Genomic DNA, 6,556 nt, shown 5'->3' with positions numbered 1-6,556 from the left:
TCATTTGTCTGGCAGTAACATCAGAACAAGCCAACGAAATTCATCGTGGCAAAATAGTGCAAGATTTCGCAGTTGTTGGCAACAGCCTTGAGCACCATACAATTGGCAGTACTACTTTACTCAGTTCCGCCCTCAATTTTGATTGAGAGCACCCGGGGTGGATGAATCCGAGGATCTCCCACCCCTCTTCTCCTACCACCAACCTTTCAACTTTCGGCTCGCTGTATATTTAGAGTGTCCTCTTGCCGCACAGACACTATACATGTTCAAACAACCATGCTCGGATTCGAATATGGGCAATCAGCGTCGCTAACCACTATTCCGGTTGGGTGGCAAAAACTTATCTAATCTGCAATATATTTTCCCCAAAATTTATTTTAACTGCATACAAAGAAATGCTATACTGTAGAGTCTTCTTGTTTGTTTAGAGAGCATAAACTGTAAACCCCGACTGAAAGATGGAGTAACGAATTTTCGCTCTATCTTGAAAGAACAAATGACTGCAGCCGAATTTTATAACAACTTTTTTTATATTAACTAAACAGAACAGAACATACACTCACTCGGCGCTTGCAATTTAACTACTACTTGTGGCTAAGTAACTTGAACACAAAAGAGTATGTGTAGGCACAATACATTAAATTTACCTACACGACTGGCTCCTATCCATTTTAAACCGCTTAAATAGGCTGCATCAATACAATCTAAAGTAAGTGTCTAACACAAAAATATTCAACTACAGAGCTACTTTAAACACGCGGCGTAAACTCGAAACTAACTGTCCTACTAAAAATTCTTAAACTCTTACTATTTCCGAACACACTTAGATCTCCATATTATGTCACTTAAGTTTGTATCTGGCAGGAAGTTGAAATCAGAAGAGAAATGAATGTTTCTTAAAATAAAAGTAATTGGTTAGGTCAAAATAAGATCTTTAGAATACTGTAGTTTATTTCCTTGGATTTTTTTTTTTTTTTTTTTTTTTTTTTTTTTTTTTTTTTTTTACAAAATTTCTGCTTTTAAGCACTCATATGTTAACTGTTTATGTTTATAAATTTTTAAAGTTCAAAAGAAGTTACCAGAGTCGTATAAGCTAGAAAGGTTTCCCAGAAAATTGGCGAGAAATCCCGGAAAGAAAAAAGAGCATAGTTGAGTTTAGGTTAGGTTACATGAATAAGCAAAGCCCTCGAGAAAAATCTTCCTGAAAGAAAGGACGCCTTCGTGGAGGACTTTTCAGGGGTAAATGGCTTATATTCAAGTTACACATGGGAGAAAAAAGCGAAAACCAACCCTGCAGTATCCCATTTGCCTGAAGCCGAACTACCAGTATTTAACCGTTCGGCAGCTTCTGGGAATATTTATTTAAGAAATCCTATTTCTGTTGGTATATCAGTCAGACAATTCAAAAATTAATTTGAAGGTCTTGGATTTGTTTCTTAGCAAAAGTTCAATTGATTTCCAAGGTTTTAGCCCATCTTATTAGTAGTAGTGTGGATAAAAAAGCTGAAAAGTAGTTCCACCAGGGAAGAAATCACGCGAGCATTTTCCTTCAATGTATGTTTTCACAGTTTTCACCATATATAACGTCTATGCGAGTTTTCTTTGGAAAACATTTATCAAAAGTACTCGTCATCTTATACAGACAGGCCTAGTGTATTTTGCCACAATCAAAAGAATCAAAGAAAAGGCCGACCAACCGGTATAGTGGTTAGCGTCGCTGACTGCCGTTCCGAAGGGCCCGGGTTCGAATCACGGAGAAGGCATGGATGTTTGCTGGTGCGGCGGGGCGGCACTCTAAATATGCTGCGATCCGAAAGTCCCTTCGTGTGGCTTGGTGGAAGGGAAGAGGGGTTCGACACCCTCGGACTTGTCCCCCTGGGATGCTCTCCATCTAAATTGGGGGAAGTGAGCGAAATCGCAGTGTCGCCTGTTAAGCGTTCAAGGCTGCTGCCAACGACAGGCGTAACCTAGCATTCTTTGCCACGATGAATTTCGTGGGCTTGGAATGACCACGTCAGGCAAGTGACCATAAACAGCAACAAGAAAGAAAAGGAGGGAAATCTAGTTACTCCTATTATATTGAATTTCTCTAGTATTTCTACAAAATGCACAATTCCATTATTTATTTCTGAATAAATAGTATTGTAATATGCTTATACGGGTTCTCAAGAGTAATCTGAAGAATGTTATCTCATTTTCGATAATCACTTTAATTCCCCCTAATGGCAGCGCGTAAATGCAGAAAACTTACAGAACTCTAGGCGAATTCCTTATTTGCATTCTTTCTCTATATGCATTTCTAAACAACATATATAACAAAAACTATTCATCTCCTAATTATTTTGTAAACTTAGGTAGTGATCGAACAGTGCTTTGACATACAAAGGGCTTACAACTAACTGCCCAGTTTGTTGGTTAAAACTTTCAGTCATAAAAAATTTAACGTTGAATAATTAAATGCAAAGAATGCTAAGAGAAATATTTAAAGAATAATATTTTTAGATCCTCTCGTGTTGCACCGAGTAAATATTTACGCAAATATATAAAAGATTAATTGTAATTGATGATCTGTACCAAAACCTCTGCAGCTAATGTATTCTTTTCTTATTGTTATTTTATGTTCGTTAGAAAGCTAACTACTTCAGACAAATTTCTTTTATTAACTTATGTATTTGGTTTCTTTACGTAATTATCTCGTCTGTCGATACGATATGGTATATAATTAATGAGATAATACCTTCCTTATTTCGAGAAGTTGGTTCATTTAGTGGCTCATTTACCACACTCAAAATCTCCTCTTTCTATGTTCCTTGAAGAAGTTAATACCATAATTTAAATTAGCTTTGTAGGGAACTTTATCTAATAAGCAACCGCTTACTTTTCTAACATTGTAAGGTATTTTCTCCCACATTCCAGCACGCCTTTGGCTCACCAATGGCCGAGCGGTAAAATCGCTGAACGCTCGTAAATAAAAATAGTGTTGACCAAAGTTAAACACATTTTTATTATCACATTCTAACGTTCAAGAAGGCCCGCGATTGCATGTGACATCATTATAAGCCGAAAATGTTTCGTTAATGTCAACATTTTATATAAATAACTGCTAATGGCAACTTTTTTGTTTCGTGTTAGGATAATTGTCAAGATATGCTATTGCCACATTATTGCTATTAAGAAAACGTTGTTATATTACATACCAACATCTTTTAAAACTTTTAAAATTTTTCTTTTCCAGTGGCGGGCCCTAAGTAAACTTTGGCTTGGCCACTACTAAGGCCAGAAGTGGTGGTCACTTTATTATGGAAGTACCTAATAGGTGGGCCACCTTTTGCCTCCTATAAAGGGACGGACATATACAACCAATCCATCTCCGGAATTTCAACCCGGGCTCTTTGGTATAGCAGTCGGCTCCCCTAACTACTATACCATGTGGGCGTCAATAAACTTTTAAGATAAATGGCCACCAATAATAATCGAAAGCTCCTTTGATATTTAAAAGAAAGGATAATTAAAAAGTAAACTTTATTTGCTTCCTGCTGCTAGATATTACTCAAGCAAAGAAGAGCATCTTGAGTTGATCTTCGAAAAATAAACCACAACTGAGATTTACTATAAAAGTGTTTTTAATCTCAGATATTAGTTTATTCTATTAACGGAGAGAATAAATAGTTTATTCTATTAACGGAGAGAACTTCAAGGCATTTTTTACGAACAAGGTAGTAGGCTACTGCTTCTAGTTTTTGTCTTGATATGAAATCTTTGCATCTAGAGTCTTCGGGATCGAAATAACACGTGTTATCTTTGATTGTGCAGAAAAGAATCTGGTTGGTTTCAAATGCTAAGCCAAATTGTGTTATTACTACGAAAAAATCAACTCACCATAAGAATCAATGGAAACGAATACTCTGTAACGAGGAACCAAAGTTTATCCTCTACAGTTCGGATGGCAGGGTCTGGGTCTGCTGTGTGCCTGGAAAACACCTTCTACCAGAATATACTGTGTTCACAATTAAGTTTAAGCAGAGAAGAAATGGGGTGGGATTTTTTTTCTCCTGCTATGGCCTCGAACCTTTGGTCCAAATTCACAGTAAACTTAATGCTGACGCCTACTGTGCTATTTTGAATGAAAGTGTACTTCATACATTGTCGCAGTCTTACGGGTTGCACCCATGTTATTTTTAGGACGACAACGCCACGGGTCCACCATGGGTTGGTAGAGTGACAAATGGATTAATAGGAAGGACTGGTCTACTAAAAGCCCGGACCTAAACTTTATACAGAACCTTTGAGATCGCCGAACGAAAGGGGCCAACAGTGGCCCAAGATCACAGAAAGAACTTCCCCCAAACCCAGTGGAAGAAAATACCAATAGCTATCATGAAAAACATGCCCCGATCATTGAAGCTGTAACTGTTGCTCATGGAGATTCTATCAACTGTTGTATATGAATAAATGCTATTTTTCTTTTCTATCACAGGTGTCCGAATACGTATTTGTAGATAATGTACTGAGTTCTGTCAGAAAGAAACTAGTTTTTGCGAACCTCTATCTATTTATTGAAGTGTCCTTCATATTCAACAGAGCAAAAAAAAAAAAAAAAAAGGAGATCCCAGACTTTTAATACGGGATTTTGGGTTTAGTATTAACCATAGCTTTCCTTCCATTAACAGAAATCTCTTTACTTATAAGACATCACTAATCTAAGAATTCTTAGGAGAATGGGAATTCGTGCTAATGGATTTAAAAGCCACGTAATTACTTGTGCATAAAGCAGTTTAATGCATTTTCATCATCTAAGAAAAAAAAAAGCATTGCAGAGAAAATTCTCATTTTGCACAATTTATGGGTCCACGCAGTGCAAATCGCATATATTTTAAATGTATAAAATTTTTAAAGTTTTCAGCATATAATTTCTTCCTACTCTCACGTACATTTCAAACCAGATCTACCTAATGAACAGCAATGAATTTCTAGTCTATGTTTTAACATTTATTTAAAATATAAAGGCAATTTTATTCAATATTTCTCACTTTATGTTAAACGAATAGGTACCTATTATTAATATTGAGAATAAGTGCAATTTTCGTTTTATCATTCTTTTAGTGAGCACGTTTTTTTTTTTATATAATAATACATTGTTCCTGTGCTACAGGTATAAGAAGTAAAAATAAAGCTATATTAAATGTATTTAAAATAGAGTGAAGGTAAATTAATTTCGATATTGAATTCTAATAAATGTGTATGATGGTTGTCATTAAATGTTCATCTTTTGGTAAATGATTTTCAAATATCCTCAACGGAATTAAAAAAGTCATTAAAAATATCTGCTTTGGATAATGTCAAGAAAATCAGCAATCCCCGAATTAATACTGTTGATACTGATATTATTACGTATTATTACAATTTGGAAGCAGAGTTTGATTACTGTATATGTTTATTTTAATAATAAAACATCTGATGTGGGCACCACATGACTTCCTCGAACGGCCTATTAATTAATGATAACTTTGATAACTTAATTAATGATTTGATAACTTTGCAGTTAGAAGGTAGAAGCAGACAGCAGTCAAGCTAGGCTGAATAGTACAAAGCGGGTCGTTATGTTCCGGGGGAAATTTTAATTCAGACTGAGTTAGTTTGGGTTCTCAATTCATTTTTGATTGGATAGTTAACACTGTTGTAAAATTATTATTGGATCTTTGAGGTTTAGCTCCATCCTCAAAATTACGTCAGAGTCATATGAGTATTAGTCTCGAAGTAAGGCAGCGGAAAGGGTACTTCTTTGTAGAAAGTAAACGAAGTATTATAATCCCGAAAAATTCCGGGTATCATATTTCAAAGAAAATATCCATTTTGAGCTATCGAATGCAATTTAACCAAAGAATATGTATTGATAGACAAAGAATTGTATTGGACATAGACGTTCATGCTTTTACGTGAGAACTGTGCGTAATGAGAGAATAAAGGACTCTTTACCCAAACGAATTATAAAACTGATTTAACATGAATTTAGAAGAGAATTTTTCATGGTGTCTTGCAGGTACGTACGTATGCATGTATGTATCTCGCATAACTCAAAAACGAGTAACCGCTAAACGTTGAAAATTTGTATAGAGGACTGCTATAATATGTAGTTGTGCACTTCCCTTTTTGATTGCAATCGGCCAAACCAAAAGTATATAAATTACAAAACAATTTTTAAACAGATTATAAACATACCAAGATTTTAGCGCATTAGTTTGCTGAAAAATTGTCAGTAAAGACATAAAGTCAGAAATTTAGAACTAATTTTCACAAAGACCAAAACTGAACTTCATAATTAATAAATTTCAAATAATCCATTAAATGTTACAAAGAATTTAAAAAATGTTACAACTAAAACTTTTCAAACAAGCAATACCCCAATTAAAAAATTAATGAAATTTAAAGAAAAATTAACATAACAGAAGAGGAATTCAATCAACTTCAATGCCACTTCGTCGGGGGATGATCATTGAAATTAATTGAAATCTCTCTTCTACGAAAATTCCTGCTTTTCTGTATCCACAATTAGCCG

Source organism: Stegodyphus dumicola, chromosome 2 (assembly GCF_044657685.1).
Source record: "Stegodyphus dumicola isolate Sdum_Otavi_A_Nest chromosome 2, ASM4465768v1".
Lineage (NCBI taxonomy): Eukaryota > Metazoa > Arthropoda > Arachnida > Araneae > Eresidae > Stegodyphus > Stegodyphus dumicola.
The sequence above is the reverse complement of the archived record's forward strand: the minus strand, read 5'-3'. Positions refer to the sequence as shown.